The sequence below is a fragment of the Pan paniscus genome, chromosome 7 (genome assembly GCF_029289425.2).
Source record: "Pan paniscus chromosome 7, NHGRI_mPanPan1-v2.0_pri, whole genome shotgun sequence".
In the NCBI taxonomy this organism is placed as follows: domain Eukaryota; kingdom Metazoa; phylum Chordata; class Mammalia; order Primates; family Hominidae; genus Pan; species Pan paniscus.
The window spans coordinates 87,013,802-87,037,727 of record NC_073256.2 but is presented as its reverse complement, the minus strand read 5'-3'; the positions used below and the strand labels follow the sequence as shown (position 1 = coordinate 87,037,727).

The 23,926-nt window shown below is 37.2% G+C and overlaps 1 protein-coding gene across 4 annotated transcripts in view; it reads left to right on the top strand.

Annotated features, from left to right (window-relative positions):
- Positions 1 to 23,926, top strand: part of EYA1 (EYA transcriptional coactivator and phosphatase 1) — a 341,835-nt gene that overhangs the window by 242,730 nt on the left and 75,179 nt on the right. The window lies entirely within an intron of this gene.

Sequence of the window (23,926 nt, the reverse complement as noted above, 5' to 3'; positions counted from 1 at the left end):
TTTTCTACAGTCATATATTCATGCAGTGGTTGCACAATTTTTGCAGCTTTTGGCAAGGACTAAATATAAGTCAAGCAGCATGACTGTGGCATTCATTTTTATTTATTTTTTTATTTGCTTGAAATTTTAAAATAAAGTATATAAACATCAAAAGCACATGAAATAGAGATTTTATTTGTAAATATACTCAATTTTTAAGATCTGTGTAGTTTTTGAGTTGCATAATTATAAATACTTAGCTATAACTATAATTCATTGGCACCACATATAGAGCATAAAATGGCAATGCCTAGAATTAGCATTTATCATTATTCAATATTTAATGTTTTTCATCAAAGTAATATCTTGCTGATAGTTTAAAAAACAATCAAAAGTGAGCCTCTGCTTTCCCACATGTGGCCTGCTGTGAATTTCATGACAATGTGTCATGAGTCTGGGCATTTGTTATGCTTCTGCACAACCCTTGCTGGTCTCTTTCAAATGCCAGCCTCTCCATGTAGAAATCTTCCTACATGATGTCTTTGATATCTCTTCCCCTCATTGATTCTTTCTTTCTAGAACTCTTAATGGTGTCTGCCTAATTTCCTGAATTGGTCTTTACTTAACGTTTCCTGTACTTTCACATACTTCTCACCTCCTTGCCTTAACTTTTAAAAGAGTTAATCATACCTTTCATGGATTTCAAAATAAGCTATTATCCTCAAAGAGTCAAAGTTTTCTTCCTCTTGCCTGTTTCCAGAGCTAAAGCCCACTCTATTGCTACAAGTCAGGTTAAAATGGTCTTAACATTGAAAAAATTACCTCTCTGATATTATAATCATAGTATGCATTCTAGGTTATCCTAAATCATGAAAAAAAGTTCTGTATAATAAATGCTAATTTAATTTTTGACTATAGAATTATATTTTAAATATTAATGGGTGATTTCTCCCCCAAAAGTCTTCAAAATTTTTCATGTTCCACGTTTTTTTCCTTTTAAAAATAGGTATGCAGACATTGCTTTATTCTAAAGTTTCATCATTCTTGTCTTTCAATTAACTTCTAATGCTCATTATTTCTGCTGCACATTTTAACTTTAAATATTTTTGTCTTTGATAATTGTATTCCATGTATCTTTATTTTCCAAAAACTAAGCTGATTCCTCATTCAGTTTACATGTGTACATACAGTTTTCATAGAACTGAGTATACATATCTCTCTCTTCCTTTAATTAGATTTCACATCTATATAATGACACTGAAGACAAATTTTATTATAGAATGCATTGAATTTATTGTAGGAGTTTTTATAGAACTTTCTCTACTTACATAAACTTTATATAGGCATCATGAGAAAAGGTAATGGCTTGTCCCAACTTTAGGGAGATCTTGCCTTTTCATTTGAACCGCCTGTGTCATGCAAGCTTCCTGAAAACTAAAAGGAGTTTTGAAATGAGGATCGTTATGTGAATGAGATGTAGCAAACCTCTTTTAGGATCTAGAGAGTCATAGAAAGAGAAGAGGAGACAGCGAATAATATTATTTAATTTCTGAAATTTTGGCTGTGAATACTACATTATAAATAAACTGTTGAGGACTTAATTGCGTTTCTTAAATTAAGGTTGATTAGAGCTTTTTTGAAAAGGCCATTTGGTCAGATATAAGTGTTTGTCTCTGAAACCAGACATTGTTCTAAGTGAGTATTTTTCCTAAAACGGATGCTATGTGAAAGAGTGGGGATGGTGGACTATAAAGCCAGGCCACATGGAAAACAATGAAAAATTCTAATTTCAAAATCGGTCCATGGTTTTAAGAGTGAATGATGTATTTTAGCTTGTATTGTAAAAGTAAAAGTGCTTAGTGTTTTAGGTACTTATTTTAATTTCATTATCTTATGGGAAAAGAATAGGAATGAGTTGAACTGAGGAAAAAATAATACTTTTCAGATTTCTTATACATACCTCTTCCAACTAAAGCGAGTATGTCTGGATCAGCCTTTCTTGTGTTGCATAATTAGAAGTGGAAAGTTCACTGAGTTTCCACATTGAAAAAGAAATGGTTTTCTTTAAAAATTCAAGGAAGATCTAGTCTTTGGGGTATTTTGTTTTCATTCTTTAATTTGTGAAAAGACCGCAGATTCAGGCTAAGTTTTTTGGCATTAACTTGTCTTTCTTAGTAGTCGTATATAAAATAATAGACTTACTATTCTTGATGAAAAGGAAGTTTTGATGGTAAAGTACATAAAACAGAAGAATTTATTAAACTAAATAATTAGAAATGACTTATTAAAAACAATTTCTGTTTTGAGGTAGAATTTTTTACATTGTTAAAATAATGAACGTCTCTTTTTGTTGGAATAATTTCGGGTCTTTTCTTTTACTTTTAGTCTATTGGGTTTAAAGTTAGTATTTTATAATACTGGAGAGTTAGACTCTAGTCATTTTCTTATCTTATGTATGACCTGGTTTCTGCCTTTCAATTTCATTATATTATGCAGTAGGGACAAATCTAGGTATATGTGATATTTCTCTCATGCTTCATGATTTCTGTTCCTGCATTGTTCTTAGAATTGTTATGACACAATGGACATATAAAGATAATTTTGTAAGGGTTTTTCAGGGCAAACATGTAAGGACTCATTTGTGGGTTTTTTGTGCCTTTTTAAAGTTACTTTTTAAGTCTGTGATGGTGTGCAGTATTACTTGTAAACATGTAATTCCTCATGAATTTTGAGTTCAAAAATTATTTTAAAGTGTTCATAATGAAATATTCAAAGCTTTATTACCCTTTGGATGGATATTTTAATGCGTTAAAAATAATATAACTTGAATCCGAAAGCTTCCAAAATTTTACTCTATTTTAAAAACTAAAAACAGTGCCTTTGCATTCATTCTTTTAAAAATGAATTTGTTAGCTCTTTCTTCACTATCTTAATTAAAAAATTCACATAATCTGCAGATATGCTAGAATCTACCTTGAGAAATATAGATATTTTCTAGTCAATGAGATTTTAATTTATTGCCTACTCATGCCTACTCTTCAACTAGCCATGCCTTAAACTCATGCCTACTCTTAAACTCATGCCTACTTTTCAACTAGCCATGTCTTTAAACTCATGCCTACTCTTCAACTAGCCATGCCAATCACCCCTCACCCCCAATTGAAGGACATCTTGGTTGCTTTGAGTTTCTGGCAGTTATGAATGAAGTTTCTATAAACATTTCTGTGCAGTTTTTTTAATAGATATAAATTTTCAACTCCTGTGAGTAAATACCTAGGAGTATGATTGCTGGATCATATGGCAGCACTACGTTTAGCTTTAGAAGAAACTTCCAAATCATCTTCCAAAGTGGCTATACCATTTTGTATTCTCATCAGCAATGAATAAGAGTTCCTGTTGCTCCATATTCTTGCCAGAATTTGGTGTTGTCAGTGTTTTAGATTTTGGACATTCTAATTGAGAAGTAGTGCTATTTTGTTGTTTTGTTTCCTAATGACATATGATGTGAAGCACCTTTTCATATGCTTATTTGCCATCTGTATGTCTTCTTTGGTGAGGTGTCTGTAGAGATATTTTGCCCACTTCTTAAACAGGTTGTTTGTTTTCTTATTGTTGGGTTTTAGGAGTTCTTTGTTTATTTTGATACACATCTTTTATCAGATAGGTGTTTTGCAATATTTTCTCCCAGTCTATGGATTTTCTTTTCTCTTAGCAGTATCTTTTGCAGAGAAGTTTTTAATTTTAATACTCCAGTTTATCAGTTTTTCCCTCATGGATCATGCCTTTACTCCTGTATCTAAAAACTTATTGCCAAAACCAAGGCCATCTAGATTTTCTCCTGTGTTACTATCTAGAAGTTTCAAAATTTTGCATTTTACATCTAGGTCTCTGACACATTTTGAATTAATTTTTGTGAAAGATGTAAGGTCAGGGTCTAGATTCATTTTTTTGCATATGGATGTGCAGTGTTTCCAGATTAATTTTTGAAAAACTATCTTTTTTCCATTATGTTGCCTTTGCTGCTTTGTCAAAGACCACTTGACTGTATTTAAGTGGGGCTATTTCAGGGCTCTCTCTTCTGTTCCATTGATCCATTTGTCTATTTTTTCACCAATACCACTCTGTCTTGATTACTACAGCTTTACAGTAAGTCCTAAAGTCAGACAGTGTCTGTCTTCCAACTTTTTTCTTCTCCTTCAGCATTGTGTTGGCTATTCTGAGTCTTTTGTCTCTCCATATAATCTTTAGAATCAATTTGTCAGTATCCACAAAGCAAATTTCTGGGATTTTGGCTGGAATCACGTTGAATTTATAGATCAAATTGGGACAAACTGATGTCTTGACAATATTGAATCTATCCATATGCATGGAATATCTCTCCATTTATTTATATCTTCTTTGATTTCTTTTATAGTTTTTCTCACATAAAGCTTATATATAATTTTTAGAGTTACACCTCTTTCTCTCTCTCTCTTTCCCTCTCTAGTGTTGATGGAAATAATGGTGTGTTTTTAATTTCAAATTCCAACTGCTCATTGCTGGTATATAGGAAGGCATTTGACTTTTATCTATTATGTTATATCCTGCAACCTTCCTCATTGGTTTCAAGAGTTGTTTGGTTTTGGGGGTGGGTATTTGTTGATTTTTTAAAATATTTTCTACATAGACAATCATGTTTTTTGTGAAAAAAGACAGTTATATTTCTTCCTTCCCAATTTGTATACCTTTTATTTTCTTATTGCATTAGTAAGGACTTGTACAATGTCGAACAGGAGTGGTAGAGGGGACATCTTTGCTTTGTTCCTTATCTTAGAAAGGAAACATCTAGTTTCTCGCCATGAAGTATAATGTTAGCTGTAAGTTGTTTTTTGATGTTCTTTGTCAGCTTTAGGAAGCTCTCTCCTCTTTCCTAGATTACTGAGTTTTTTATTATGAATGGGTATTGGACTTTGTCAAATGCTTTTTATGCATCTGATGATTTGATCATATGGTTTTTCTTCATTAGCTCATTGATGTGATGGATTACATTAATTTTCAAATGTTGAACCAGCCTTATATATCTTGGATTAATCCTACTTGGTCATGACATGTAATTCTTTTTATACATTGTTGGATTCAGTTTGCTAATATTTTTTTGAGGATCTTTGCATTTATGTTCATGAGAAATATTATTCTAGTTTCTGGTTTTCATATCTTGTAATGCCTTTATCTCATTTCAGTATTAGGGTAATGCTGGCCTCATTGATGGAATTATAAAATGTTCCCTCTGCTTCTGTTTTCTGGAACAGATTGTAGAGAATTGTAATCATTTTTTTTCTTAAGTATTTGATGAAATTTACCAGGTAACCCATCCTGGTCTAGTGCTTTCTGTTTTGAAAGATTAATTGTTGGCTCAATTTCTTTAATAGGTACAGACCTATTCATATTATCTATTTTTCCTTCTGTAAGTTTGGGTAGACTGTCTTTCAAGGAATTGGTCCATTTCATCTAACTTTGTCTGATTTGTGGATATAGAATTGTTCATAACATTTCTTTATTATCCTTTTAATGTTCATGGGATTGCTAATGATGGCTGTCTTTCATTTCTGATATTAGTAATTTGTGTATTCTCTTATCTTGGTTAGCCTGCCTAGAGGTTTATCAATTTTACTGATATTCTCAAACAGCCAGTTTCATTGATTTTCTGTGTTGTTTTCCTGTTTTTAATTTTATTAACTTCTCTGATTTTCATTATTTCATTATTTTTTTCTGATTGCTTTTGAGTTAACTTGCTTTTCTTTTTATAGTTTCCTAAGAGTGGAGCTTAGACGATTGATTTTTAGATCTTTCTTTTCTAATATATGTGTTCAGTGCTGTTAATTTTCTCCTGAGCACTGTTTTTGTGGCATTTCACAGAATTCAATGGGTTCTGCTTTTTCATTTTCATTTACTTCACAATATTTTAATACTTATTTTTGTTTTTATTACCGCTGGAATCCTCCCTTTTAATGATGTATATATTTATAAACATTTTATTGGAGAGAAAAATCTTAGAAATTTCATAGTTTACAGTAAATATCATTAGTTACAGTTACCCAGATATTAACATCTTACAGATTAAATGGCTTTCTCTTATTAGAAGATATGTGTAATTTATGAGTAGAAGGGTATTCCATGGTAAATTCAAATTTCACTCTCTATAAAATAAAATTTTGATCAGAACCAACTAGTTTTCCTTGTTCCATCAAAGACTGTAAGACAGTGTCACAATGAAATCCATGATTACTTTAAATAATAAATTACAGATTTCACTCATTTTTATTTTTAAAAACCCATCTTTTACAAAGCCAATGATTTTTTTTCTATGATCAAAATAGAGGAAGGGAAAAATAAATTTGAAGGTGTTTTCCTTTTGTGCTAATATCTAAACTAGCATTTTATCATCCCCTAGCCACTGAGGTGTAGAGTAAGTTATCATCTTGTACTGATCGTAAAAGCTTAAGTCATATTACTACTAATCTAACTAAATATATTCTTTCAAAAGAGTGATAGAAATAATTTTTTGAGTATTATTACGAAGAAAATTGTAATTGACTTTTCTCAAAAGATCACAAACCATTTTTATCATATGATATTTTTCATCATATGATTCATGTGTATAATCAAAATTTAAACAATCATCTATAATCCAATTACTGTGCTGTATTTAAATAATTTGGCCTGACAACATATTTTTTATCCCAAATCTCTTAGAATATCTCATAATAATTATGATAGCTATCATCACAATACATAATAAAATACAATCGAACACAATTGTTGTGCTTAGAGCTCTACATTCATTACCACATGTAATCTTACAATATACCATGAGATAGGTACTATTTGTTCCATTTTACAGATAAGGGGAATGAGACACATCACTCTTAAATGCTCAATAAGTGTTAGGTATCATTAAGTTAATCAAGAATGTTGAGGCTAAATTCTCAAAAAAGCACTATTTAGCTATAATATTGTATTTTTAAAATAATACAAATATAAAGCAGTGAGGGACAAAGATAAAAGTGAATGGTGAACGAAACATTTTAGATTAATGTGAAATAAAAGATAATTAGTTTTTAGGAATGAGATTTAGTATGAATGCCGTAGAAAAGTTTGTTTTTCAAAGGATTTTTTCATTTGAATTTCTTACATCAACTTGATGTTGAAATCTACCTTCACGTGCGCTGATCGCATGCAGACAATTTACTGGTTAAGGTGTTGGACGGGAATCTTGCCGATATTGAATTTCAAGTGACAGAGGAAAAATCAGTATAAGAGGGAATTCAATATGCATGGGAAACCATTTGTTCCCTCTGCTTCTTTGATCCCTGCCAAGGCACAAGAAAGTAGAGCAAAGTGCCTGAAAAAGGGGAATGTTCTTGTTCAAAGTTGCAGAACTCTGAGCCCTCAGAGGAACTCAGTGTGACAGGTTAAAAAACTAAACTCCCGGCTATCTTCCCTGTCATGCAGGATATTTGGGTCTCGTCTGTACTCGCTAACATGCTTATGTCTGTTCATTGTGGAAATGATCCTGAGGTTTGCAATAGCAAGCATCTTGATGCCTCCATTTTGCTAAGTGAACGGTTTGGAAAATCTGCAGGCCATACTTGCTCATTTTCACAGATGCCTTGTGGACTTTGGAAAAGTTTGCAATTTGTTCGGCTCAAAAATAAACTATTTCAGCAAAACAATTTTAACTAATGTTTTGGAAACATTTGTCGGCAAAACAAATATTTGTATCTAAAATAGCTAGGCTATTAAGATGTGAGAAAACAAAACAGATGTTTGTTTTGGGTTGTTGGGTTTGTTTGTCTTGATGGCATTTGTTTTCTTTCTTTCTTTCTTTTTTCCCAGAGGATATATAGTGGTATAATAAGATTATAAAATTCATGGAAATAAAGTTCACTCTTTGTTTTATACTGTGAGAAACATTATGAAAATGAGTTTTGTTACCTGTGAATTTTGGACTGTATTTCCAAGAAAAGAAAAATTCAGTCTTCTAAGCACTTACCCCTTTTATGCCTTGTTACTGGTTTCCCTAATTTTTTCAATTACTTAGCCATATGTCAGGATGCCTTATAGAGTCAATTTTAGTACACTGGATTTTAATATGTAATTCTTTCTTATATTTATACATAACAAGATTTTTATATTAATCAAAATAATGCATATATTATTGAGCTAATTAAATTAGTTTATTAACCCTCCCAAACATTTATTATCTTCTTTTGTAACTAATTGATTCATTATTTGAAAAACTGTTACATATTAAGTGTCCTATGGGACCAACACAAATCAGTGTAATAATTTCTCGTATTTAAGTTGGAGGACATCGGCATTTACTGGTTCAGTTTTTTAATTGGAGATGGTTGTAAAGAGGACAAAGTTATGAGTGTTTGCCATCCCTTCACCTAATTTAATTGCGATTTCATCGTTTGGTAAGTGGCTTTTGGATTAAGTTTTAAATAAAGGTAGAATTGATGGATTAATGGGGCTACCAATGTTATTTCTATGTTGATAGTAAGTATTGTTTGATAAATTGTTTTACTGAATAATAACACATGAACATGGGACAAAATTATAAAGGCATAGATGTGTTTACAGACAAGAATAAACCTCCCTCCATGTTCTATACTCGGCACCTTGGTTTCATATTCTTCGCTTATATAAACATATACTTAACAACTGTCCCCCACCTCTCTTTTTTTCCACATTCAAGTATGTTTAGCTTTTTGGTCCTTCACAAATAATAGAGTACTATACATGCTGTTCTGCACCTTACTTTTTCACTAGACAATATACAGAGAAAATTTCAGTAAGTATTTTTGTTGTGAGTTATATATACAGATTTAACAGTGGCTAATATTTTTTGAACATTTACTAGTGCCAGGTATTGTTCTAAGCACTGTTCATTCATTAACTTAGATAATTCCCACCCAGCTCCATGAGATAGAGTTGCATCGTCATTGTCCTCATTTTACAGATGGGAAAACTAAGGAAAGGTCAGTGACAACACTGAAATTAAACCTCTGGAAGCTTGACTTCAAACTTGAGTTTTTAATCAGTAAAGCATGCTGCTGCTTGAAACCACTGTGTCTGAAGTTTCAAAGGAGCAGAAAAATGAAAATGTAAACAGAGAGTCCTAAAGGTAATAGCTGCGTAGTAAACATCTTCTTTAATCAGCACTCAGCAAAAGCATATATTATGAGGCATTCAGTTAACTATGTGTTAAATGTTCGAGCTCTACTTGCTGATAAAATAATGTAGGTCTGAAATTACAGGGAAGAGGTATGTAGTATATTTTGGGTTATTATGTCATAAGTATTCACTGAATTATAAAAGCAGTTTGTGGATATCTTGGATAATCCAACAGCTGATTGCTCCCATTCTCCCTCATTTTCCACTTCCTGAATCGGTTCACTCCGTGCTTGCCCTGTATCCTACTTAAATAGTCACCTGTCATGGACCTGCTTAGGGAACAACTTGCCACATCTCTTTACCATTTCCCTCCCCTTCCTTCCAGGGACCGCTTTGCATCTTGCCCTCCTTTTTTTCTTTATCTTTTAAAAAAAATTTTAAATAACTCAAATGGCAGCTCATGGTTGATGAACACTAGGTGTAGGAATGGTGACGATTCTATCAAGGAAAAGGGAAGCTATTCATTTTAAAGTGAAGGTGGGGATCTGAATCCAATACCATCACCTTCTAACACTTTTAAAACTTATCTGACTCCTTCAGAAACTTCAGGGACCTCTTGATTAATTTAAATTTCATTTCTTCATTATCATTATTTAAGATACGTTTTAACTCTTTCACTTTTATGTGACTGCTGATATTTAAGTGTATAATTCTCTGCTATTTTGCATTATATTTGTGCAGTCTTTCACCTGGATTATTGATTGATTAGGTAAGCATGAATTGGTTTGGAAATCATGTCTGACATCGTTTCTGTGAGAAAATAGCTTCTGAATTTCAAACAATTGATTTAAACATATTTAGAACGTAGCATATTTGTAAATAGACTACTCTCTTATATCTACAAATCCACTTGCGTAACCTTAGCATGAAGCAGCTGGGCAATAGGGAAGCTTTTAATTTTTGTTTAGCATCGACTGTATAGATTCTTTTGCAGAAGAGCTTCACCTTATTGAATATAAATAAGGAATCCAGAAAGATTAAATTTTTCCTAAGCAGCACAGCCTGCCATTGGTGACATCTCTGAATGGGACACTAGAGTGTCAGCCTTGGGAGACAGAAGGGTGTAGTGTGGCCTTTCCCATACTTCCCTCGGTAGCACAACTGTCTCCCAAAGATGGAGATGAATATCCTTTTATCCTGTAATGAGTTCCCAGGTGGGAGCAGTTAGGGATACAAGTTATCAGATTTAAAGTTATTGGAGTTTCTCTACTTTAAGTCTTTTCTGATTTTTGATATGACAGTACTCATTGAGAATTGAGTGTAATGTCCAATGTTTCCCAGTCATACCTGGCTGGGGTTGGGTACCACTTTCCACCTGTGCTTCCCCCAACACCCCATCTGAGAATGTCTATGAATGTCTCTTGACCAGCACCCTCCCTTTGAATACAATTAGGAAAAACTGGAGTGGTGGCTAGGGATTTGGAGTTGGGCTAACCTGGGTTTGAATTCTGGCTCTGCCACTCACTTGGGAAGGCCACTTAGCTCCTTGGTGTATTATTCCTCTGTGGAATGAGCATAATACCACTCTTGTGTATGGGATGACTATGAGAATGAAATGATGTAAGTGGCTAGCAAAGTGACTGATACATATTAGGCCCTCAAATGTCCATTTCTTCCATTCGGGCATTCAATAAATATTTATCAGTGCTTGCTGCATGCCAGGCACTGTGCTTGGTGCTGGGAATATGGGGGTGACAAGAAAGGCAAGGCCCCTGGCCTCAGGAAGCTGATGTGTTCTTCCCTCTTGAAGTTCATTACTGTTGTACATTGTGGATGGTGGTTGTTTCAGACACTAAAGTCCCAAAAGTGTGGCTCACCAGTTTCTTTCATGTAGAATGACTGTGGGGAGCTTAAACCAGTGGTTGAAATGTGTAAGAAGAATAATTAGAGGTTTCTACCAGGTTATCCAGAGATTACTGGAAAGTGGATAATGGTCATATTTTAGGAGTGATGAAGCTGTCTTAATTGAGTTACTAGACCTTGACTAATGAATTAATTTACCTAGAGACCTCGATTAGTGCCTGCGTGAACAGGGAATAATGGCTATGGAATACAGGTAGAGAAGTCAAAGCAATTCTCTAAGATTAATTCAGTTAATGTTTATTGGTCTCGGACTACTGGTTATCCCTATAAGGCTAGTCAACAAGTTTACTTGCCTTTGGTTTATTTTACAAAAGTTTTTTGTGGGAGATTTCTATGACTGAAAACAAAATTATTACAATTCCTTTACATTAAATCTTTTATTCTGCTAAGGTAATAGTCACTGAGAATCTAAACTAATATAATGTAATTTATTCAAGGTTTTGCTGAGGTCTTTTTTTTCCTTTTATGCCAAAATCTAAAAAAAAAATTTTGGCCAAGCGGGGTGTCTCATGCCTGTAATCCCAGCACTTTGGGAGGCCGAAGAGGGTGGATCACGAAGTCAGGAGTCCAAGACCAGCCTGGCCAAGATGATGAAACCCTGTCTCTACTAAAAATAGAAAAATTAGCCAGGTGTGGTGGCAGGCACCTGTAATCCCAGCTACTCGGGAGTCTGAGGCGGGGAATTGCTTGAACCCAGGAGGCAGAGGTTGCAGTGAACTGAGATCGTGCCACTGCACTCCAGCTTGGGTGAGAGAGTAAGTCTCTGTCTCAAAAAAAAAAAAAAAAAAAAAAACAAACTACCAATATGAAATTATCATGGTCACACTATCACACATAACTTTGAAGGTTTGATGACCCATAACTTCATAGATCTGTGTGGATCCCAGGTGATTTTTGAGGAATATCATTGGCCTTCCCTCAGGACTGTGGCCTTCTACGTGGGAATCTTCCCTGATTGGGCCTGTAATTTTCATAGGAAAATGTCTATTTCTATTCTCAGCACAGCTAACTTAGTAAAGCCTATGAGTTTCCCCCCACTCAACCAAGCAATAACACCTTCGCATACCCTCTTACCTCACTGCCACTTAAAACTCAAAGGAGAAACTTATTATCAGCTGGCATAACAATATGTCATGGCTCCATGCCTCCAGATATTTTCAGTTTTACCCTTAAACAAGATGCCTGATTCCAGGGTTCTGCACTCTGCAGTAGTGAACTCCAGAGTTACAGAGTCAGCAGTAATCAGCCTTAGAAGAAAAAATCTTGTGACACTTGCTTTTTTTTTTTTTTTTACCATGAGGGTGTGCTCCTGGCATTCCGTAGCATTCCTCAGTGAGCAGTTCTGTGAGGTGTTTCCATCCCATCTCTATAATGGGAACACCTACATTTTTTATTTTAAGTTCCGGGTTACATGTGCAGGATGTGCAGGTTTGTACCTGGGTGAACGGGGCACACCTCCATTATTGTGGAGAAGTTGTTTGTCACATCTCATGTACACCATGAGCCATAGATCTGTTCCTGCCTTTGCCCTGCATGGACTGCAAGAAGACCCGTGTGGTCCATTTCCTCACTGGCTCCATTTTCCCCTTCTGATCCACTTTTTTCTTCTAATGTACTCATTCATTTTTTAAAAAGTTCACTGTATAGTTATTATGTATATATTTGGTGGGTTATCTTAAACCCTTCTTTTAGAAAAGTGGGATATCAATTATTCAGAAACTAAAATTAAGAATTAAAAGGTTGTATTCAACAAGAATAAGAACCAGAGAACAGACATGCTCAGGAAGCAATTACCTTGCAAAAACAATAAGAACCAGAGAACAGACATGCTCAGGAAGCACTTACTTTGTTAACAACAACTGTTTTGGAAACATTTTGGTTAATATTTGCACAAAAACCTGATATGCACAAAAAAAGCCTTTTGGGTTAATATGCATTTCATGTTTTCATATAACTGTAGTCTCCCAAGAGCACATGCCTCTTTATCATTTCTTCTCTTTGCTCAAAGTTCCAAACCTACTTGTCTAATGAATAGGCAGGCCTGTTATTCGTTTCAGTTCAGCTATTTCATGTATTTTTTAAAAAGCATGCTGACCATGGTAAAATCTCTCCCAATGTAAGGAATACACTTTCTCTGTCATGAATATTGTTTTCAGCTTCTGCAATTTATTTTATTTCCCATGCCTACCACTTCTTAAATGTTCTCCCTTCAAACATTCTAAGAATTACAGGATTTGCTTGGAGTCTCTCCTTTCTAGTTTCTCATTTAGTGTTTTTCCTAAAGTATATGTTTCCCTACACTTGTTCATCTAATTACTTCCCTTGATTCAGCTTTTATATTGATAAAGGTTACTAAGAAAGCACACTTCTCTTGAGATATATTTCTTAATTGTGCTATTAAATTGCATCCCCTGGTTCCCTAATTGAAGGCAAAGTAGAAAACGCAGTTTCTCCTACTGACATATGGAAATGAGATTTTAATGATGTTTGTCAACGTTTCATTACCAGCCATTGAGCATCTCTTACTTTCAAAGTACCATTGGGTTCTATGGAGATATAGAAGACAAGAGGGTCATTCACTGTCCTCAGGAGCATTTTGCCACTAAAGAAAACTATGTGTACAGCCAAACCTAATAAAATTTCCATTTTTAAAATGCCATGCTAGAAGAAACAAAGTCCTCAGGAAGAGTGCAACAACAGATTCCTTACATAAGTGTTTGAAGAAGAAATTAACAAAGGAGGTGAAATTCTCAGCATTGGAGGATGTGAAAGTGCGAGGCACAGAGGATAGGGAAGGGATATTTATTTGAGGCTAGAGAAATATACCACTTTAAATGGGCTCAATGACAGGATATCCTTTCCATCAGAATTCGGTTAAGTTATATTTAAATTTTTTAAAGGATGAAAGCATTTTTGAACTGGAATATCACTTTATCGTCATCTTTACAAATAAGGTAACAGCCCAGAGGGGTAATTTTGAACTATTGACTTAGAGCAACAACACAAATACACTTGTATAAAACACTTTAGCATGCATTATTTGATACAATCTTGACAATGGTGCTGTTCCCATTTTACTGTTGAGGAAACTGAAGTCCAGCAAAAGTCCAGATAACTCAATAAATTTTAAGCTATCAAGGCTGCTCTGGAATGTATGCAACCCTAATGTGTTAATTTGTAGGTTGTTCTGTCCACTATGGTGAAATTTGAATGAATCCATTTTCCGTGTTATGCCCTGTAAGTTAGGGAGGATATGCAGATGTACCAGAATGTGCAAGATTCAGCTTCTCTGCAGGTGGGTTATTTTCCCAAAGAGTGAAAGGAAAGAAGGTCCCCTTACTGGAGTCAGTGAGGGTTCCATCACCCATGCAGCCAAGCTCTGGTTGTGGGCAGCCCCTCTCCTTTAGGCCCAAACCTCCAGAAGAAGGTGGCAGCCAAGGGTCCCCAGGCAGGTACCCATCAGAGGCTGCACAGCCTGTCTCTGGCCTCCTCATTGACAAGTGAGACTTACGGCTTGGAGAAACAATGCTGTTTCTGAGGCCAGTCAAGTCTGTAGGGCGTCTGAGGTGGGAGCAGGCAGGTGGAGTCGGAGGCTTTAGAGAAGACAGGCCTGGGTTCAGATCCTGACATTGGTACAGCCTAGCTGGCAGACCTTCATTCTGATTAACTTCAATCTTTTTATCTGTTAACTGGGGACAGTAATACATCCCTAAACAGATCTGGGTAGAAATAATCCCAAACCTAGAAGAAGCCCTGTTCTCTCCACTCTTCCATCTCTCAACCCTGACCCCAGCCACAAGTTTCTTTTGCTGTGATATCTCTTCCTGGCTTTGCACTGTTTCAATCAGTTGAGACCAGAGGATGGGATAGTGAACCAAGTGTGTTTGAGTTCTCCTGTCAGAGAAATGCTGTCCCCTAATGAACATGAAGCACATTGATAAGTATTTCCCTGTGACACATCCCTCAAGAGAGTGGCTAAACAGACCCTTGGAGATTATCAATGATCATGTGCATTTTGCTGTGTGAACCAGAGATGCTCCACATGCCAGGTTGTGGAAAAAAAAAAAAAAAGTTTAACGAGCCTCTGATATGTTCCAGGCACTGTTCTAGACATAGGGGATTCTGCAGTGAGCAAAAATCAAGCCTCTGCCATCAGGGAACTTACATTCTATTGGAGGCACAGATGATAAGTACATATAGAATGCATCCGGCAGAGTGGCTGGAAGGATGAACAGCTGCCTAAGGAGAATAGCGTTAGGGCAGGTAAACTGTTTCGGAAGAGTTGTCCATCAGGTGACACTTGAGCAGAGGCCTTCAGGAAGGGAGGAGAGAGCCACCTTAATATCTGGGGAAAGAATTCTGGGGAGAGGAAACAGTAGTTGCCAAGGCCTGGAGGTGGGGCTGTGCTTTGTGGATTCAGCAAGAGCAAAGAAGGCCCATAAGGCATTGGAGCCTCTGGGAAAGGAAAGTGGGAGGGTAAAGGCAGGGAGGAAGAGAAGCTGTAGTAGAAGGCCTTGTGGGCATGAGAAGGATTTGGGATTTTATTTTGAATAACATGAGCAGTGTTTAAGCAGAAGCATGGCGTGATTTCTTACACCTGTAAATAATTTCTCTAGTCATGGACAGAGAATAAGTTGCAACAAGGCAAAAAAAAAACAAGGTGGTGTTGAAGAGATCAGAGCTTCTGCTTAGCACATGTGAAGTTTGAGCTGCCTGTTAGAAATCTAACAGGAGGTGGTGATTCAGTCATTGGATAAGTAAGTCTAATGTTTACAAGACAGGTTAGGGCCTAAACTTGTGAGTCTTCAACATCTGGAAGCCACTGAAAGCTGTGTGTGTGGATGAATTAACCAGGACTGTAGGAGCAAACACAGAAGAGGGGCCAAGCACTGAGCCCAGGGCCTTCCCATGTTAGCCAGCTAGGAAAAGAGGAAGAGTCAGAGAAGGAGATTGGGAAAAAGCACCCAGGGAGTCAGGAGGAGAATTGAGAACAGGGCCTTTCAGAGGCCAAGGAACACAAGTGTTGCAGAAGGAAGCCATGATCAACTGTGTGTGGCGCTGGCAAAAGGCAGAGAAATATGGAAATTGAGACTTGACTATTTGATTTGACAGAGTGGATGTTGTCGGTGATCTTGACAAAGAGGAACATTAGAGAAAATAGCATGATGGAAGTGGGTTCAAGAGAAAATGGGATAAAAGGAAGTTTAAGCAGCAGGGATTCTCAATTCTTTCAGTGACTTTTGCTGTACACTGTAAGGCAATAGAGAAAGAGGGCAGAACCTAGAGGAAGTGGAAGATGCTCTTTAGGCAAGAAATCTATCTAGCTTGTGTGCACATGCAGGTCATCTAGAGTAAAGGGAACGTGGACTGGAATCAGTGACAGGGCACTGGAGTCTCATGCCAAAAGGAGGGTTGGCCTTAGGAGTGCAGAAGGTCCACCCATCATAACCTGAGGGGAGGCAGACTGCATACAGAGTACTTACGGGTGGGGAGAGCCTGGCAAGGAGAGTAGAGAGAGTGGTTCCTTCTGTTTTCTCAGTGAATGGGAAGCCAGGTTCCTTGGTAATGAGAGAGTAGAAAGCTGTCCCGTGGTATTGCTCATGACACCCCTGGTGCATAATAAATATAGGCAGCGCCAATATTCTACAAGGTCATGGACCATCATCCTGCTCAGTCACATCCCTGGTGCTGAGTGTGTTGCCTGGCACATAGGTGCTCTGTGATACCACAGAATCCAAAAGTAGTGCTTGTTGCCCTGGCCTAGGAATTTGTGATAGCCACAGGCAGGACCATCTGCAAAACTGGTGGGCCCCTTGTTCAAAAATAAAGAATTTTAAGACAGCACAGCAGACTACTGAACCAAGTTGCAGGCCCAGCTGAACACAAAGCCCTGTGGGAGTGCACAGGCTGCACCTCCAGGAGACTGGCCCTAGCCACAGGTACTTGTTAAATCTGATCAAACCCCAGTGATTCAAGAATCACAGTCAGCAGACCCGTGGCAGTGGCCAGAGATAAAACTCCCTGCAGAGACAAACTTGCTTATTTTCCTCTTTCAGATGTTTAAGACTGAGTCCAAGCAGCAGTCACCATCTTCACAGATTAGCAGAGATGGAGGTTTAATGATTCTTGTAAGAAAATGAACAGAAAGATGCATCAGAGATATTCAGAAACTTTTAGGAGCAAAATGTTCACTAGTGGTATCTCTTAAATGACGATACCACAAATCCCTGCTGTAGGAAGAGAAAGGTGCCCAATGGTGGGACAGAAGGAACTTCAGCAGTGTTGGAGGTTGCAGCCCATTGTGAGTATGAGGTGGCATTAACGACCATTCAAGAAAAAAACATTCTCAGACAAAACAAAATAACATAAGAAAACCTCCCCATTCATTCCCAAAACTGCAAAGGTAAAGAGTAGTATGGGTAGATTAGATCCAGTGCAAAGGTAAGATGACCTGTTTTATAGCTACTTCAAATTGAGTTGTTTCAAAGATTGTTTTTAAAAAACTATTATATAGAGACCTTTTTAATGGAGTTTTTCACTGGGCATGGTGGCTCATGCCTATAATCCCAGCACTTCTGGTGGCCCAGGCAGGCAGATCGCTTGATCCCAGGAGTTTGAGACTAGCCTGGCAACGTGGCGGAACCACATCTGTATAAAAATTACAAAAAATTTAAAAATTAGCTGGGGTTGGTGGTGCTCACTTATAGACTCAGCTACATGGGAGGCTAAGGTGGAAGGATCACCTAAGCCCAGGAGGTCAAGGCTGCAGTGAACTGTGATTATGCCACAGTATTGCAGCCTAGGTGACAGAGTGAGACCCTGTCTCCAAAGAAAAAAAAAGCAAAACAAAGTTTTCCAACATTGTTCTCCTTTTATCAGAAAAAAAGCAAGTCAGCTGAATGAATGTGTGCACATGTATACATTCCATGTTGTGAGCATTTGGTTTCAGTGGCATTCAGCCACATGAGAATTCAAGCGTGAAGTTTAGGCCACCGCTGGAATTGCTTTAGACATTTTAAGAATAAAAGGAATTTTGGTATTCACTCTGAGGATATCTGACTGTAGAGGTTGAACCTTGGCCAGCCCTTCCTTCTGACTGCCTTACAGGAGAGGAGAATTCATTTTATGCAATGTTGTCTAGAGGATTAGAGGTGGGTTTGTTAGAAACATCTGTCATATTCAGCTATGGGAGGTCACTTTAAGTCAGAGAAAATCTAAGTGTTCATTGTAAAAGGCCTACATATCCTTTTTCATTCACCTTTTCACCTGAATTTCCTGGTTTTCTTACATAGTAAACAGCATGGCTTGACAATGGTAGGGTCTTCGAATTTTTCTTTTCTCAGAAACTCAGCTTAGCTCATTTTCTGGTGTCACCGGTATGCTTGTCTGCTCAAGTAAGTTGAGTTTGTGTCCCCTAGATTCAGCTGACTACAAAGAGCCTGGTAAACAAGTACGCCCAGGGACCCAGACCTGGGACAGCAGACTTGGTGCCTGCAACTGGCCATTATGTTAGAGATGAAATCAAAAAATCACTCACAAGATGTATATTTCTGGTGCGTGTATCAAACCAAGCGGAATTAATAGCCTGTCAAGCATTCTGTGTGCTGCTATGACAGCAGAGTGGAATGGTTGCAACAGAGACCATGTGGCCCAGAAAGCCTAAAATATTTACTGTATGACTCTTGACAGGAAAAATTTACCGAGCCTTGCTCTATAGTATAGGAACTCTCCCCTCCACACACACACAAAAAAGGAGAATTAAATGTTTATAGTGTTGGTAAGTTAGTCTCCGTGCCCCATCATATACCTGTGACCTGTACCAACACCGTCCCATGGGTTAGTTTCAGTGCCTTTGACTTTCACAGTGCAGCTGGTGTAGAGAAGTTCTGGGTAATTTTGATTATATTTCTTTGTTTACCTTGTCCATCCCTGGAGTAAGGGTCAATCCCACTCACTTGCCTTAAAGTAATTCAACTCAGCTTCACCAGTGTTTTCCCCCATAGGAAAACTAATTTCAAAATCATAACCAAAAATATGCCCAATGGATGTATATGATTCTTTTGGCCAACGTCATCAAATTTGGTGCATCTGCTTCCCTATGGGGAATGCCACGGAGGAACTATAATATCCTTGCCTTCTTGACTTAGAATTCAACCTCTCTACATTCTGTCTTCCTGATCTGGCCTTGGTATACCATCTGTTAAGATGACTTTTGCATATACTTATGTTGGTTTTGAGAGTCTCAAAGTTCAGGGGTGCCTTAGTGTCAGTTGTTGTCTGACATCTACTTCGTGCTCATGTGTACAATGTGCTTTAAGGCTTGAGTCTTGAACATGATGGAATCTACATTTAGGGAAGTGATATGCTCTGTTATTTTTATCTGAGTCTCCCATAATGGCAAATAGAATATAATTATTGATTAGCCTGTCTCATGTTCACTAAATTCAGATAATCTTTCTAAGGATTTCATGAAAAACTCTGCACTTTGTGTTGTAAGCTATATTGTCTTAGCAGACAGATTCAGGGTCTTGCCAGAGATCGTAGCTACCCTGGCCTCAGTCCAATGTCATTGTACATGTGGTGAGAGCTTCCTCTCGGCTAGGAGTTCAATTACCTACTTCTGTTTAGGGAGAGTAGTCTTTCACCTCATTTAGACTTCAATATGAGTGAGGAGGGCCTCCACCCTCCCAAAGCACGGAGAAAGGAGCCTGCAGGAATTGTGTATTCTACTTCCTTTGCAACCACTACTGGCATATGTAGTCTCAGGGGTGTAAAGCTAGATCAGAAATCCCCTACTACCCTTAGAATAAATGTGAACACTTATCTCTAAATCTTCAAGGAGCCAACCAGGCCTTCATGTCGTGCAGCAAGACTCCATAAAAATAAAATACCTCTGTGAAGGAAAGCATAATTTAAGGAAATATCAGGCTGGGAGAAGTATCAGTAGATATGAAAAAAGGGTTAAAACTATTTTGTATAAATCAATAAAGGAATATTTAAAAACTGGCAAAGGATTTGGACTGTTCACAGAGGGAATATAATTTTTAAGCAAATATATAAGCATCTTTAATATATGCAAATTAAAAATGATGCACTGTTATTCTGTGTATGATAAATAGCAATGACTTTAAAATGATGACAGCCAAGGTATATATGGTTATGGTAAAACAGACACAATTTAAATTGATACAATCCTTTGAAAACTATTTGGCAATATGTATAAGAAAACAGCGTATTAAGGAAGGCATGAGAAATAAAACCACATAAGTAATTTGGGCTAGATATAGTAGGCAATAAACCCTGATGGGTTTTGAGGGTTGGAGTTGCCTGAGATCTTTTATATAGATTAATATGAAGGTAACTAATCTACTTAAGAGAGAGAGAGACAAAGAACTAATCATTATGAGGCTTTGGTAAGGGTTGTACATTCACAGGTAATAGAATTTTAAAGCTAAGTAATCTAGGCTGTCATCAATTTGATAAACAAAGAGAGTGGGAACTGAGAAAAAATGGAAGTAACTTCCCCAAGGCTCAAGGAGGAGTTACTAGCTCAGGGGAACTAAATGTACTCTTTCGAGTTCCAGTTCTTTGTTTTTCTTTTTAATATTGAAGAATTTATGGAAATCTGTGGTATTTACAGATGTAAAAATTTAATTATCTTATGTGGATTTTAATATTTTATGACTTAATATATAAACATTAACTTTTAAATGAGCTTTTAATTATAGCTATTTCTCATTTATAAACATTTTTGCTGTCTTGTAGAAATAACCTTTATAGCTTTAATAAATACTAGACTGAAGAAACATTTTTCTAATTATCAATTTTTTAATGTTTGCCTTGCACTCTAGACACTTACCATGCTCTCAGTGTGCAAACATGAATACCACTGTGTTCTGTTTTCCCAGAGTGGGAATGATGGACATTTGCTCAAAATAATTTCATCAAATTATTTATTATCCACCACAAATGTAAATAATTGCAAAAATGTTATAATCCTATAATAGAGATAAGAGTACATAATTACAAAGAAGGGATCAGAAGTTAGAGAATTCACAAAGATTCTTGAGTTTGATCTTCAGAGGCTAATAGGAATTTCTCAGACAGCGGAGAGGGTAAGGAGTTGAGAAAAGGAGACAAGGGCCAGGTGCATTGGCTCATGCCTGTAGTCCTAGTGCTTTGGGAGGCTGAGGCAGGAGGACTCTTTGAGGCCAGGAATTCAAGACCAGCTTGGGCAACATAGCAAGACCCCCATCTCTACAAAAGATTTTTTTTTTTAAATTAGCCTGGTGTCTCGTCATGTGCCTGTAGTCCTAGCTGCTTGAGAGCTTGAGAGATATATATTGCAGGTCCCTTGAACCAAGGAATTTGAGGCTGCAGTGAGCTATGGTTGTACCACTACACTTCATCCTCAGTGACAGAGCAAGGTCCTGTCTCTAAAAACTAAAAAAAAAAAAAAAAGCATGTGTGAAGCCATGAAATAGCATGGCACTTTCAGAGAAATGAGATAATTAAGTTTGTCTATCTGAAGTAGACTATGAAGAGAGAGTAGTTAGAGATAAGATTGTTGAAGGATGACTCGGTGACACTTTTTTCAGTTAGCTAACATCGTAGAGTGCTAACGACATGTGCAGCTCCAAGTACCTTTACATGTATGTTAGTTTTATTTTACCCCATTTATTCCCGTTTTATAAATGAAAAAACTTAGTCATGTAAGGGCTAAATAACGAGCAAGCAATACTACTAGTAAGTAGTACAGTCAAGAGTCAAAATGTGGCAGTTGAATACATAGCTCAGTGCCTTAAAATCTAGACTGTCGTTCCTGTTTCACACTATAAGGCTGAAGCAGAAGGGTCTTACCACTCTCTGTGATGGCAGTGCAGAAAATAGGTGGAAGACGAGCCTATCGATCCTGGAAATAGCCTGTTGCAAGAATTAAGGCAAGATATAATGAGAGCCTCAACTTAGAGCAAAAGTTTTTAGGAGTAAAAACCACAGAACTTAGTCTTAATTTGATGGAGACACTAAGGAGTTTCTGGATTGAAAAAGTGGATAGTTACTGGTACCATTAATTCAACTTGTTGATAGGGAGGATTCCTTCTGGTACAAGTTTAATTATGGTGTCCTGGAATACTTGGGTAGAGAGGTCTAGAAATAGTGGGATACTCAGGTCAGGAGATCAAAAGGTAAATCTTTAGAATTTATCAGCTTGGAGGGCATCAATTAAATTCCTCCTACAAATATTACCAAGCACTAAGAGCCTACAGTGGGATAAGAGGGCCATGGAAGAAACTCCAGTGCACTGCTGCTCAAAATATAGTCCATCAACTGGCTGCCTGTCCACTAACTGTTTATTATTAGTGCAAGATAACAAAGGATTTGCTTCAGAATGTAATCGACCATGTTACTAAGTAATCAACCATGTTACATAGTGTTTTCTTCAGCTGACTATATTTTTAATATTAGCAAGACTTTTAGATGAAGGAAACATTGTGTTGATTCATATCCTGATGCAAAATCTGTATCTTGTCCCAGATCAGCACTTTGAATAACAGGGATGTAGAGAACACCAATATTCACACTTTGGTCAGAGCAGAAGTTCTCCAAAGAGACTGATAAGGGATAGTGTAACGCAGAAGTAAGGGAAGTCAAGATATTCTGAATTGGACATGATTTAAAGGAGCAAGTGGTCAGCACAGCTGCAGAGGGGTCAAATAACATTGAAGACTAAGACAATAATTATTGGATTTGGCCATTAGAGGGTCATCAGTAACAGTTTAGGAGTTTTACCCCCTGTTGTTTCACTCTTCTGCCTCCTTGAATCTGTATTATTGCCATGTAGACCAAATGCCTCTTGACTCTAATCTAAAGTACTCAGATTCAGTCTTTATTTTACCTGTTTCTTGGGTGATCTGAAGTTATTGATCACTCTCTCCTTCCTGACATACTTTTTCATCTGCCATACATTGACTTTGATTTTCCTCTTCAAACCTCACCTGTCTTTCTCTGCCCAACCCTTGTACACACACTGCATTTCTTTAACAACACTCATTTCCTTAATTACATATGGTGTCAGTTTCCAATCCTAAACCCAGCCCATATTTCTTTATGGAGCTTCAGAGTAGTCTAGCAGCCTACTGGACATCTCTACTTGGATGCCCACAGCCCCTTCAAATTCAATATGTCCAAAGCGGAACTGAATTCTCACCTATACTCTTCCCTGTAATGCCTTCTTCCTCCTAAGTCCCGTACCTTGTATTACAATCTTCACCCAGTTGTGAAACCACTGACATGGGCATGATTTTTTACTGCATCTTTCTTCCTTATCCACTTAGTTATTGATTTTACCTCCTAATGACACTTCAGATCTCCTTATGCCCAGCACCTGCATCACCATCCCTCACCTGGATCACTGAATTATCCTCCTGGCCGGTCTCCCATTCTCAGTCTCCTCTCCAGCACCCTGCCACGTGGAGTGCGAGCCCCCACTCCGTTGTTGAATTCTTTACCTGCCACTCCAGCCTCATCTCTGTGTTCTTTTTCTGTAGACTCAGGTCAGATTGGATTTTTATTTTCATTTCTTAAATGTGACATGTGCTCTCGCACACACTTGCTCTTGTTCACTCGCTTGCTCTCGTGCTCTCGCTCTCATTCTCTCTCTCTCTCTCTCGCTCGCTCACTCTCTCTCTCCCACTTTACCTTCACACATACTTATGCCCCTGTCTGGAACATAGTCATATTCCCTCTTCACTGGTGCATTTGTCCTCTGTCTTCAGGAAGCTTCTGTAAGCCTGCAAATCTGAGTTATGTGGACTTCCTCTGTGTTCTCCTAGCATTCTGCCTTTCCTGTGTTGTGACCTTTCCA